The following is a 15,228-nucleotide window of genomic DNA, read 5'->3' as shown; positions in this document are numbered from 1 at the left end:
GCACAAACAACATAGGCCCAAGCACTGATCCCTGAGGGATACCACTCGACACTGGCTTCCAGTCTGATTCATAACCATTCAATATAACTTTGTGCTTTCTGTCTGACAGGAAATTTCTTATCCAGTTAATGTATTTTTCACCAAAGTTGTAAATTCTAAGTTTATGAAGGAGACGTCTATGTGAGACCTTATCAAACGCTTTCATATAATCACAGTAAGCTATGTCGATGGATCCACCTCTATCAAGAATATCTGTCCATTTATCAAGAACTGCCAAGAGTTGTAAAACTGTTGACCTTCCAGATATAAATCCAAACTGTTTATCACTAAACATGTCATACTTCTTCATGTGTTTCACCATATTTTCTCTCACAATTTTCTCTAAAAGTTTACATAGTATGCATGTCAAACTCACAGGTCGGTAGTTCCCTGCATCTTTCTTGTCACCTTTCTTGTAGATTGCTGTTATGTTTGCGGTTTTCCATTCCTTTGGTATCTCGCCAGTGTTTATACTGTTTTCAAAAATTATACTAATGGGTAAAGCTAAGATATCACTAAGTTCTTTCAAAATCCTTGGGCTTAACTTATCTGGTCCTGGGGATTTGTTGATCACAAGTTCATCTAATTTTTTCTTAACTATGTCAACCGTTATCACGATTTCATTTTCCATTGGGCAATCTTTTACTCTAATGTCTGGGAGCTCATCTTGTGGTTCTACTGTGAACACTGATGAAAAGAAGTCACCTAAAACATTAGCTTTTTCTATGTCTGACTCAGTCAATACATTCTTGTTTTTATCTTTATATAAATCTGATACTGAAGACTTAGTTTTCGACTTTGATTTCACATACGACCAGAATCTCTTAGGATTTTCCTTAGCCGCCAGTGCTATATCTTCTTCATACTTTCTGACAGCATCTCGTGACAGCTTTCTTACTTGGTTTCTGACTCGCTTGTACTGTTCATAAACACTTTCATCTTTACTATCTCTGTATTTCTTCCACAATCGCTCCTTTCTTCTCATTTTTGTCAATGTCTTTCTATTCAGGTGAATACCATTTTTCTTGCTAGGTTTGCTTGTTCTAATTTTCTTCAATGGTATAAATTTCCCTGTAGCTGCATTCAAATATTCTGTGAACACTTTCCATTGCCTATCTACAGTTTTATTTTGCAAGATCACATTCCAATCCAAGTCTAGCATTTTACTCATTCCTTGGAAATTGGCTTTACTAAAGTCCAATCTTTCCTTTGCATCACTTTGTTGTGTATAGCCACAAAAGTTAAATGATATAACCGAATGGTCGCTCTTACCGAGTGGGTTTTCAATAACAATGTCTTTCACCATGCCTTCCTCATTACTGAACACTACATCAATCAGTGAAGGTTCATTATCACCTCTTCCACGTGTGGGTTCGTTGATGTGTTGGTACCAGAAACAGTCTCTGACACACTCGATAAATTCGAAGCTGAAGTCTCCAGGACCACATTCCGTTGACAGGTCTTCCCACTGTATACTTGGCAAATTCAAGTCACCGACTGTAATGCAATGTGTATATTTCATTGTGTTTATTTCCTGAAACATTTTACAAAGCTTTTTACATTCATCAACAGACATGCTTGGGCTACGGTACACTGAAGAAAACAGTAGCTTATCATTTTGATTCAAGTTTATTTCAATACTCAGATACTCATTGAAATCTGTATTCAAGGTAACTTGGGTGTATTTTATGTTATCTTTTACATAAATAAGTAGTCCTCTTCCTGGTGATCCTTTTTCAAGGTTTTTATGCACAATTTCATACCCATCCAGATTATATTCAGCAAGCAATCTTTCATATCTGAAGTTTTTAGGCTTCACTTCTTGCAGTGCAATAATCATCAGTTCTTCCTTCATATCTACAATTTTCAATTTCAATTCACAGAATTTATCAGCAGTTAACGTATCTACATTTGAGAACAAAACAGGAAAGGCAGTGGCTAGTGAACCGTCACCGGTGCAGCAGACCCGAGGTCTAGTGCACCGTCACCGGTGCAGCAGACCTGAGGTCTAGTGCACCGTCATTTTTGTTATATATGAAATATAGCTTTTCTTTGAATTATAATTATAACTTATTGTCACCAGTTATATGTGTGATCATTATAAGAAGAAGGAAGTAAGATGATTCTAATTTAAATAAACCTTGACTTAGGGGGCGTGAGAGGTGTTGCACATTTCATTACCTCTCATGAACAGACTCAATCAAACCGAGTCTGTTATTATATTTCTTGGTTGCATTCTTTGCTTCCATAGGATATTTTTACAGATTTTATTACCTTTTAATTTACCGATATACAGATTAAAACATTGTGCCGCTATCAGATATGGTCTATTGATAGAAAGTTTATTATGGCAGAATGTTTCTTAAGTAGAACATTCAGTTCTGACAGAATGAGTTTCATTGAAAGAAATGTTTAATTTTTAATTTTCATAAATAGCATACTAGTATATTTATGTCCATTTAAGATTAATTATTGTCTGTATCTGGATACATCAAAATTGAAATCCGAACTTAATTTTAGATTCACTATCTCATGATCAGAGCTGCCGATACAAAAGACAATCATGCCCAAGCTAATTATTAAAATTTAATAACTTTAACAAGCTACCAACAAAGCCTACATTTGTAGACCTCCATTTATTGTTTTTCAAAGTTTTTATCATAGATTTCGTAAGATGTAGCTTTTTTAATTAAAAATATAACAAATATTGAAACCATAACAGTTTTCACCGTAAATGTACATTATAAAATATTTGCTTGCCAGATGTCAACATTTCCGAATTTCATCTTTCATAAAGAGTTAATTGTCAATTGTCACTGACATAATACATCTGAAATTAAGATCGAATTTCAGTTTTAATATACATACATATACATGTATACACTCAACAAAATTCCTAATCGGTCAGTTTTTATTGTATTACTATTTTGTTAATAATGCAAGTATTTACACGAAATTTAACATACCGACATCTCAATAGGTACTGCAGCTAATTATTGATTTATTTTAACCGACTTACCGCCAAAGTAACCGCTTCAGGCGTGTTGGCCAATTTAGCATATTTTGCACGTGCATAGCATGTGCACCAATATGCACGTGTTAATGAACACTTTTGGCATCACTGACGAAAGTCCTACTAAAAAACGCATATCATCGCTAAATTGATACAAGAGCAACGCGCCCGGGCTGTCGGAATTATACAACAAAATTCAAAATCGGTCATTTCAATGAATCGTACTTGGTTAAATTTTGAAAAAAAGAGCGCGGATGGTAGATAAGCAACGAGTGAAGGTTCTTGTAAAAGGAATTAAGGTTACACATGGAAATAACCATCAAAGTAACAGTTAAAAACAGAATAGCATCAAATTCTATTGAAATTGTAAAAACAATAACACACTCGCCGTAAATGTGTCCCAGCTAGCAACATTCCGACAGCTCGATCTCATTGCTCTTGTGTCAATTTCACCATAATATGTGTTTTTCTAGTTGGACTTTCGTCAGTACTGCCAAAATTGTAAAGGAACACGTGCATTTTGGTGCACATGCACTGCACGTGCAAAATATCCAATATTAGGCAAAACGCCTAATACGGTTACTTTGGCCAGGAGTCACCAAAAATAAATTAATGATTAGCAACAGTACCTATTTAAATGTCGGCATGTGAAATTTCGTGTAATGTAATTACCTGCATTATTGACAAAATAGTAATACAAATATAAACTGACCGATTAGGAATTTTGTTGGGTGTATGTCCAAATGCAGACAATAACTAAAAAAAAGAATCAATGAAATTCATTATGTCATTCGGAAATAGCTTAGTAAATGATGGATACCACTGTTGCCGAAGAACGGAGATCAGCGCTTTAAGGTAAAACGGTAAATTAACAGGTAAGTCGAGGTTTATCTTACTTCATTCTTTTAGTTATGTTCTTGCATTTTACTGGTGAAAATATCTTTTGATTAAACTTTACATAAAGGCTATATTTCATATATAACAAAATGACGGTGCACTAGACCTCGGGTCTGCTGCACCGGTGACAGTTCACTAGCCACTGCCAACAGGAAAACTATTAACAAACCTATTTACATTATATTTCTGGTCGCCTTTTTTTGTACCTATGCGGCCTCGAGGCTGTCCTCCGTGCCCTCGTATCCGCCCGCTCTCTTTACTTTCACTATCTTCCTGTCCCACATGGGACCTCTGACCAGGAAGTGAAAATTTTCATTACCTTTCTCTTGTGCTTTACTCTTAGCTTCTTTCCTCAGTTCACTTTCTCTCTTCCTTTCTTCTAAATTCATGTCATGCTTGTCATCAAGCATTTAACCGTATTGGTCATTCAGTGTTCTTTAATTAGGTCATGAGTCATCATATACCTGTCAAAATTTGTCATTAGTTTTCACAAGCTGTCAAAATTATTTTTATCTCTCTATTCTGCAAATGCACTGTTTTTGAAAGTATCTTGGACGGATATTGTAGTGTGTAACTTACTTTACATTCCGCATTAATATTTGTGCTTGAAATTGTTTTGATGAGCTCATCCACGTCTCATATGAATGTCTATTGTTTTAGATTACTGTCTGTTATAAAGGTACCAAATCGCAATATTGAGATATAAGAATTGTTCCTTTCTGGTAGACAATTGAAACTATTTGGTTGAATCATAATATAACAGTTTTTGGAAAGAACTGAATATTCTTTGTTTTTTGTTATTCACCGGAAATTCAAAAAGTGACATCACCTTAAGGACTGACAGAACTTGAAATAGGAAAATAAACTTTTACTGATGTCTTCATCAAACTTGGTCTCTAATATCCTTCAAAAGATCTTTTTCATGTTTGTTCAGATAGTTCCACTTGACATCACTTTTTTAGTGTAAAAAAGCTGAAATCAATGTAATGTTATGAACAGCTTGTTTCATCTTCATCAAACTTTGTTGGTAGTATCCTTAGGATGACTTTTATTCGAAATGGTTCTTTTCGAACATACATTTAGGCTCTACCAGAGCTAAAACAGATTTTTGTGAACAGCTTTTTTTTTTAAGGTAGTTACACAATTTTTTTCTACAATGTAGAATTTGATTAAACCCTGATTTTTCAGAACTTCAGAATATACTTAGAAAATTCAGCAATTAAAAAAGATAGGGTCGTGTGCTTTGTTTTTTTGCTAGACTGATTTGAAAAATTTGGACCTCACGCAATCTTTCATAATGGGAGTCTATGGGAAAATCACAACTTTCATAACATTTTTGCAAATAGAAATTTTTCTACAATGTAGATTTTAATCAAACATCTCACAGTCATAATATTATATAAACATATGGTCTATAATATGATGAAATAAAATCTATAGGTCCGTGTGCTTGCTTTTGAGATATTTAACCATGATTAAAGTGCGTGAACCCAACATTTTAAGCTAATTTTAATTAAGACATTATTTTGAATCTAACATGTCACATGTTCTAATATCATACTTTTACTTTAGAAAGATAGTAACAGTGCAATTGTAAGAAATTTATTCACAGGTTGCCATTACTTCATAAAATGATTTTCATTTCCGTAGGCCAAATCCAGGCTTTATTCTACATTTTCCAGATATTTTAAAATGATGTTACGCCATCACTTCCGGTTTTATTGAACGTGTAAAACTACCTAGTTTATACACCAAAAGCCACATTTTCTTCCAGATCCACATGGAATCTTGTCAGAATGAACATTGTATCTACTCACTATGGGTTTAGTTTGAAAGGCCATAAACAATGTCACATGGTCAAACCACAGAATAAATAAATAAATCTAAAATTTCTTTACTAACTAAAGCTAGGTCAGTTACAAAGCTAGCTCACCTAGGGTAAAAACTTGTTTAGTCACTAGGCCAAACCACAGAAAATCCTGTTTATACCCAAAGTCTCAACATTTTCTCACTGCTCTACATGTAACTGTTGAATTTGATGAACAAAATACCCCTTCATGGTCTTTTTATTTTGTGTGTAAAATTTACCATGTCTACAAAGTATTTAAATCACTCTGCTTTGACATTTTAACAACTGGCTGCATAGAAAATTAAAGAAGCAAGGATGAAATTGATAAATAGATGTTATGTTTTTCCTAAGGATTACAAAGTACTGAAAAATAATTTAATCAGAAAAGGACAATAATATGCACAACTATACTTCACACTAATTACTTGAGGTTTACTGAAATTCATCATAAATGTATGTAGCAAGTAATTTGAAATATGCCACATCAAGGGCTATAACTGCTAAAAATCACTGAAGTGGAACGGCCACTGATATGCATAAGACTTGGTAGTGATCATTCCTGTAAGGTTTGGTTAAAATCCACCCTAATATATAAGAGAAGTGGCTACAACATCATAAGATTTGACCAATCAAGGGCCACAACTATGCTGGAAAACACCAAACTGTAACATACTGATGATATGCACAACAAGGCTTGGCAATGATCTCTCATGTGATGTTTGGTGTACATACGCTTCTGGTATTGGAGCAGTTGCCCAGACAAGATAAAATAGACCAATCAAGGGCCATAACTCCACTGAAAAATCACTGAACCAGAACATGCAGACAGTATGCATAATGTAGCTTGGTACTGTTAACTCCTGTAAGGATTGGTGGAATTCCACCCAATAATATAAAAGAAGTGGCCAAAACATCATAAAACTGGATGAATCAATGATAACCCAGCTAAAAATCATCCAACTGGAAGATGTCAAGTATTTGCCTAATGATGCTTGGCACTTATCACTCCTGTGAGGTTTGGTGGAAATCTGCTCAATACTAAATGTGGCCAAGACATCATAACATTTGATGAACCAAGGACCATAACTCAGCTGAAAATCAATCAACCCAAAAAAGCCAACAATATGCACAACTAGGCTTGGTAATGATCACTTCTGGGAGTTTGGTATAAATCCCCCCAATGGTGATAAACTTGTGACAGACAGCACTAAATTGATATGTCTCCCCCACTACATATTCGAGACATTTAAGTAACATACTTCTTTCATATTTCTAACGCCATTATGTGTCAACCAGATGTTGTTAAAGTGCCTAATTGGCATACATCAATTTACGTATTTGTTGTGAATTAATCAATTATTTTATCAGCATAAGGTACCTTATTTAAACATACCTTATGTGCATTTTACGTCAACATTAAGTAACATTTTTTCTTTTCTTTTGGATTTAACATCGCACCGACACATGATAGATCATATGGCGACTTTCCAGCTTTTTAATGGTGGAGGAAGACCCCAGGTGCCCCTCCGTGTATTATTTCATCACGAGCGGGCACCTGGGTAGAACCACTGACCTTCCGTAAGCCAGCTGGATGGCTTCCTCACATGAAAAATTCAACGCCCCGAGTGAGGCTCAAACCCACATCGATGAGGGGCAAGTGATTTGAAGTCAGTGACCTTAACCACTCAGCCACCATTAAATAACATAGCTGAACATGTAATATGTAATTCTGAATAAATTGTTCACATTTTTTCTTGCTTTTATGTGCGTCACTGAAGGTGATAGATGTATAAATATTTTAAACAAATGAGAGAAAAGCTGTAACCAGTAATATTTGACTTTATATAAATGGTTTTGGATTATGTTTTTTTTTTCATATTAGACATTAATAATTATCTTTAAACATTTTAAGAAACATTGCATAAAGCCTAAGATACGTTATGCTAGGGACAGTCATGTTATATCAGATTTGCAAGGTTTGCAAGAGTTAAAAAATTTACTTTCAAGATATGCACTGCAATAAATGGATGCACGGTCTTGATTGATTTTGATATAAAATCATTGCATTGATGTTTTTTTCTTAAAAACATCCATACTTTTAGAAATTGAAAGTAGAAAGTTTTAAAAATTCATTAATCAGATCTGTCAAATATGAAATATTTTACTTTTATTACAATTTTTTTTTAATAGAATGGTTAATTATGCCATTCCTTATGAAACTTTCATTTGAAAAACACAAAAAACAAAATTCTGGCCTTGGGGAAATGTGTATCATTCAATATAATGTATCTTACACTGTATCTGGGTGTTTATTTCTTATATTCTGGTACAAAATCTAGGGCCTGTTTTGGTCAACTAGTGACTTCAGAATGTTGACTGTTGAAAACATTGTTCAATCAAATAAAAACGCCCAAAACCATTTGAAGATTCGTGTTTTTTTAACTATTTTTTACCTCCGAATTTAACGATTTAAGGTAGAATCAGTGTGGTATGAACAAGAGCTGTCGGAGGACAGCAATGCTCAACTATTCAACAGCCTTGTCAATTGAATGAATACAAAAGTTGAAAAAGGGCATAATTTTGTAAAATGCAAAGTAGAGGTAGTCATATCATGACAGTGAACAAGTGTGTGAAGTTTCAATCCATTCCAATTAGTGAATCAGATTACATACAAAAATTTAACCAAAAACTGCTAAGTCGAAAAAGGGGCATAATTTTGAAAAAAAAAAGAGTAGAGTTATGGGACTTGCTTAGTGCATGTCAGATCATGACAGTGAACAAGTATGTGAAGTTTCAATCCATTCCCATTAGTAAGTACTGAGATACTAGCTTACATACAAAACCTTAACCAAAAATTTCTAAGTCGAAAAAGGGGCATAATTTTGTAAAAAAGCAAAATAGAGTTACGGAACCTGTGCAATGTAGGTCAGTTTATCACAGTGAATAAGTGTGTGAAGTTTCAATCCATTCCCACAAGTGGTTACTGAGATACCAGCTTACATACAAAACCTTAACCAAAACTTTCTAAGTCGAAAAAGGGGCATAATTTTGTAAAAAAGCAAAATAGAGTTATGGAACCTGTGCAATGTAAGTCAGTTTATCAAAGTGAATAAGTGTGTGAAGTTTCAATCTATTCCCACAAGTGGTTACTGAGATACCAGCTTACATACAAAACCTTAACCAAATCGGGACGCGGATGCCGACGCATGGGCGAGTCCAATAGCTCTACTATTCTATGAATAGTCGAGCTAAAAACTTAAAGTGTGATGCCGAAGCTGTGGGGAGTAGGATAACTCTTCTTATTCAAGCTTAAACATTCTGTAGACGGGGCATATTGTACAGTATGAATGCCAACATACATGTGAATGTGACTCAGGCAGATTGCAGACATTTTTAGCTCACCTGTCACAAAGTGACAAGGTGAGCTATTGTGACCGCTTGTTGTCTGTCGTGCGTCAACAATTTGTAAAAAAATCTTCTTCTTGAAAACCACTGGGCAGAATTACACCAAACTTCACAGGAATGATCCTTGGGTGGCCCCCTTTCAAAATTGTTCAAAGAATTGAATTCCATGGAGAACTCTGGTTGCCATGGCAACCGAAAGGAAAAACTTTAAAAATCTTCTTCTCAAAAACCAGAAGCCCTAGAGCTTAGATATTTGGTGTGAAGCATTGCCTAGTGGACCTCTACCAGATTTGTACAAATCATGACCCCGGGGTCAAAATTGACCCCGCCCCAGGGTCACTTGATTTTACATAGGAAATCTTAAAAAATCTTCTCAAAAACCAGAAGCCCTAGAGCTTAGATATTTGACATGTAGTATAGATGGTATCTAAAATTTCAAACTGCACCTGATATTAATTTCTACTGAAAACTTAATACTGGAGTACCTCAATTATATTATGGTTTAACTTTCATACTTCATTTTTCATGCTGAAAGGCAATATTTAATCCGAAAAAATTGATCCTACTTGGAAAAGTGAAGCCAGTGACAGATAAATCTTCTAGGACTATTTAGCTATGTGAACAAAGTATGCATAGATTCGGATGTGTTTCCCAAAAATATAGTTTACTTCAAGATCTATGAATAATCATTCAAACAAAAAAGTTGAGCATTATCTTTTATTTTTAAACGAAATTATTCAAAGACAATTTTATTCATTAATGCCGATAATTTACAGGTATTGTATGATCACAGGAAAGAAAACATTTTTCGTGAGAAAAAATATAAATAGACTATAAAAATTTTACGACATCAAATCCCTCAACATTTTACAAAATTCGTTTGCCAAGAATAATCAAGGCCTCAAAATGTATGAGTTAAAAACAGAGCGATATAAAAATGTATATTCTAGCTGATGGTCACACCAAAACCATATCAAAAACTGTGCAGAAAGAAGTTATTTCACTTTTTATGACACGCACCTTGTGTTTACAAATGTACCTAATTTGCATATTGCGGAATCGCATTTACCTTGCAGAATCTACCGTTACAGAAACTTTTGTTAATATAATGCAGATGTTCTTTAGTATAAATAAAATGGGTGTGTTACTTAAAAAGAAGTAACAATCACCTTTCTTTAGCTAATCCATCAAAATAACGAAGCCAGTTTCGCTGTCAAAAGTTCCCGTGTTTACTGTACGGTGATATGTTAAAATATTGCAAGCGTGAGATAAGCGATATGCACTTCAGTTTTGCACCTGATTTGTTGTTGTTGTCATTGAATATGTAGCCTTAGGTACCATCTCTACATGTAGCATTGCCTAGTGGACCTCTACTAAAGTTGTTCAAATCATGACCTCTGGGTCAAAATTGACCCCGCCCTAGGGGTCACTTGATTTTACATAGGGAAATCTTCATAAATTTGCTAAAAATAAACCAGAAGGCCTAGAGCTTAGATATTTGACATGTAGCATTGCCTAGTAGACCTCTACAAAATTTGTTTAAATCATGGCCCCCAGGTAAAAATTGACCCCGCCCCAGGGGTCACTTGATTTTACATAGGAAAATCTTAAAAGATCTTCTTCTCAAAAACCAGAACTTAGATATATGGTGTGAAGCATTGCCTAGTGGACCTCTACCAAGTTTGTTCAAATCATGAACCCGGGGTCAAAATTGACCCCGCCCCAGGGGTTACTTGATTGTACATAGGAAAATCTTAAAAAATCTTCTTCTCAAAAAACATAAGCCCTGGAGCTTACATATTTGACATGTAGCATTGCCTAGTGGACCTCTACTAAAGTCGTTCAAATCATGACCCCGGGGTCAAAATTGACCCCGCCCTAGGGGTCACTTGATTGTACATACGAAAATCTTCAAAATTTTTCTAAAAATAAACCAGAAGGCCTAGAGCTTAGATATTTCACATGTAACATGGCCTAGTGGACCTCTACAACATTTGTTCAAATCATGACCCCGCCCCAGGGGTCACTTGATTTTACATATGAAAATCTTCAAAAATTTTCAAAAAATAAACCAGAAGGCCTAGGTCTTAGATATTTGACAATTAGCATTGCCTAGTAGACTTCTACAAAATTTGTTCAAATCTTGACCCCCGGGGTCAAATTGGCTCCGCCCCATGGGGTTACTTGATTGTACATAGAAAAATCTTCAAAATTTTCTAAAAAAACACCCAGATGGTCTAGAGCTTAGATATTTGACATGTAGCATTGCCTAGTAGACTTCTACAAAATTTGTTCAAATCATGACCCCCGGGGTCAAATTGGCTCCGCCCCATTGGGTTACTTGATTGTACATAGAAAAATCTTCAAAATTTTCTAAAAAAACACCCCAGAAGGCCTAGAGCTTAGATATTTGACATGTAGCATTGCCTAGTGGACCTCTACAAAATTTGTTCAAATCTTGACCCCCCAGGGTCAAACTGACCCAGCCCCAGGGTTATTTGATTGTGCATAGGGAAATCTTCATAAATTTGCTAAAAATAAACCAGAAGGCCTAGATCTTAAAGCTTTAGCTAAGAAATTTGTTCAAGCAAGCAACTCTACTCAGGTGAGCGATATAGGGCCATCATGGCCCTCTTGTTTGGTCTCTTGTGGGAAAATTATGCAACTACTAACCAATCCAAAATGATCAAAATAGTTGGTCCAGTTTGTTTCTTTAGATAACTGTTTCAACAAAATGATATAAATACACTTGAACAATGAGTTACCCTTTATTATTTGACATTACCAATCAAACCACATTCACATTTTACTGTACCTACTGTCATTTTTAAACATTATTTTAATATCTAATCTTATAGATTTTTACCAGCAGGTATAACTGTCTTTCTTTTTCAGTCATCTAAACTTTGATGTCACATTCAGTGACTTTTCACTACCACCTTTGACCATTACTTGAATGTTACTTAAAATAATTTTAATGTCTATATATCATGATCACATTTAAAAAAAATTTGCGCTAATGTCACACACAGTGAGTTGCATGTTTATCTCCGCTTTTTTTCCAGTGTTCAGCAGAGTCCTGAGCCTTCAATATCAGGAGTGTTAACATAAACGGATAATAAAGATTTTATTGCCCCTACTGACAGGTAACTTCAGTTATCTGTCTGAATTTTCCATAGAAAAGCTACACTTTGGGGTCAGTATTACAGTGTGGAATACTCTGTAGCAACATCCTAAGTCAATGTTACTGTGTGTTTTTCCTGTGTGGACTACTCCAGTCAAGTGTTACTGCATGGAAACTCATAACAGCAATGTCCTTGTCCACATTACTGTGTGGTAGACTCAGTAGCAATGTTCTGAATAAACGTTACTGTATAGAAGACATAGTAGCAATGCTCTGGGTTCGTGTTACTGTGTGGTAGACTCAATAGCCATTTCCTAGTCAGCATTACTGTGTGGTAGACTCAATAGCAATTTCCTAGTCAGCATTACTGTGTGGTAGAGTCAATAGCAATTTTCTAGTCAGCATTACTGTGTGGTAGACTCAGTAGCAATGTTCTGGGTTAGTGTTACTACATGGTAGATTTTCCTGATGGTAGTCTCAGCTCTTTAAATTCCAGCCAGATAAGATAAAGTGATTTCATCTGATCAGAAAACTGTATCCTACTACTTAGTTGATCATCAATGACTCCCTGTGAAGCAGATCCAAGTTAACTTCTTAGCTAAGATGCAACTGAAATAATGCAACAATATTAATCAGTAAGAGAAAAAAGAGCTCTTAGCTCGACAGTGAATAATACAGACGTATAGGAGTCACTAGAGCTATCACTGGAATAAGCAATACACCCAATATACTTCTCTACCTGAAGAAACAGCATTTCAAGTGTAAAGTTTCTATACTGACAAGACTTAGTAGATTTCAAACTGGAGCTATCACTAAAGGAATTTTAAACACTCAGACACAGCTACAGATACAGAGAAAGTGAAATCATGACCTTTGACCTTCAAATGAGATCTTCACCTAGTAACCTGGATTATGGCCTAAGCCTTTGCATGATGTAAACAACTGATGCTATCTTTATGAAGTTTATTCTAGTGGTTTGAAAATACTGATTGGACACAAGTTTAAGATATATGATCTTTTGAGCTATATGACCTTGACCTTGGAACTAGTAACCTTTGTTGTGTGCTCTGCAAGGTATCTTCATGAGGCAAGTAACTGATGCTACTTTTATGAAAATCTTGCCAACAGTTTAGAAGATAAGGAGCAGACATGTTTTAAGCTACTTGACCTTTTACCTTAAACTGTGACCTTGATCTTTGACATGTGAAATGGGTTCTGCACTCTGCACTATGTCTTAATGAGGTAAAAAACTGATGTTAGTTTTGTGAAAATCTTCCAAGCAGTTAGGAAGATATAGATCTGAAGGGGCGATTGCTATGATTGGATCCCAGAACAGTTTCTAGACCTAAAGGAATAAAGGAGGAAATTATTTGCTTCTGGGTGAATGGAGGTTTGGAAGTGGGCAGGTGGCAGATTGTTGGAGGATTTGTTTATTTGTTTTAGGTTTAACGCCATTTTTCAACATTATTTCAGTTATGTAGCTGTGGGCATTTAACCTAACCAGTGTTCCTGGAGTCTGTACCAATACAAACCTAATCTCCGCAAGTAACTACCAACTTCCCCACATAAATCAGAGGTGGAGGACAAATGATTTCAGACACTGTTTTTTATCACTTTGTCACAGAACAAGGGCCTCGCCCGAGGACCAAACTGACATTCCCCATGACCCGTAGATCTGCACTTTCCCTACTGAGCGAAGCAGGCGGGCTTATTTTTTGAGGTATAGACATGTATACCAGCATTTCCATATATTAAACCCTTTAGCTTTATAGCAGAAACTAGAGTTGTCACAGGAGTGATGAATTATACCCCCACAATATGGCCTTGTCACAGAACTAAGCCAATGTCAAAGCTGAACTTGCTTGATCTTTTACCTACTGACCTCAAAATCAATAGAGGTCATCTGCTGGTCATGATCAACCTCCCTATGAAGTTTCAAGATCCTCGGCCCAAGTATTCTCAAGTTATTGTCCAAAAAAGGTTTAAATGTTCCGGGTCACTCTGACCTTTGGAACTCAAAATCAATACAGGTCATCTGCTGGTCATGACCAACCTCCCTATCAATTTTCATGATCCTAGGCCCAAGCGTTCTCAAGTTACCATCCGGAAACAGTTTAACTGTTTTGTGTTATTTTGACCTTGACCTTTGACCTACTAGCTTCAAAGTCGAACTTAACCTGTATTCAATCATGTTACACCTGTGTACAAAAATTTATGATCCTGTTCTCAAGTTATCATACGGAAACCATTAAACTGTTCTGAGTCACTGTGACCTTGACCTTTGACCTACTGACCTCAAAGTAGAACATGACCTGTTTTACATAATGTTACACCTGTGTACTAAAATTTATTTAAATCGGTCAAGTCTATCATGAGTTATCATCCGGAAACTGTTTAGCTGTTCAGGGTCACTGTGACCTTAACCTTTGACCTACTGGTCCAAAATTCAAACATGACCTGTATTTTCTTATGTTACACCTGTGTACAAAAAATTATTTAAATCTGTCAAGCCTTTCAAGAGTTATCATCCGGAAACCATGAAAACCAACGGACTGACCGACCGCCAAGCTCAATCCTCTATACCCAAACTTCGTTTTGTGGGGGTATAACTAGCAGACTGAATTTATTTATTCTATTTATTTGTTTTGGGTTTAACGCCACTTTTCAACAGTATTTCAGTTATATAGTTGCGGGCAGTTAATTTAACCAGTGTTCCCAGATTCTGTACCAGTATAAACCATCGCTTCGAGCGTGGGAGGTCGTAGGTTCGATCCCTGGCCGCGTCATACCAAAGACGTAAAAAATGGTACTAGCAGCTTCCTCGCTTGGCGCTCAGCATTAAGGGGATAGTGCTAGGACCGGTCAGCCCAGTGTCAGTATAATGTGACTGGGTGGGGTATC

The 15,228-nt window shown here is 35.8% G+C and overlaps 1 long non-coding RNA gene across 3 annotated transcripts in view; it reads right to left on the bottom strand.

Annotated features, from left to right (window-relative positions):
* Positions 1 to 11,952: 11,952 nt before the first annotated feature.
* The window catches only part of LOC123556268 (uncharacterized), a 55,979-nt gene continuing 52,703 nt past the window's right edge, over positions 11,953 to 15,228 (bottom strand). For all 3 annotated transcript variants that reach the window (XR_008370845.1, XR_008370844.1, XR_008370846.1), the window contains exon 9: positions 11,953 to 12,936. This is a non-coding gene — a long non-coding RNA (uncharacterized LOC123556268). The remainder of the gene's footprint in view (positions 12,937 to 15,228) is intronic.

This window comes from Mercenaria mercenaria, chromosome 5 (genome assembly GCF_021730395.1).
Source record: "Mercenaria mercenaria strain notata chromosome 5, MADL_Memer_1, whole genome shotgun sequence".
NCBI classification, from domain to species: Eukaryota; Metazoa; Mollusca; class Bivalvia; order Venerida; family Veneridae; genus Mercenaria; species Mercenaria mercenaria.
The sequence above is the reverse complement of the archived record's forward strand: the minus strand, read 5'-3'. Positions and strand labels throughout refer to the sequence as shown.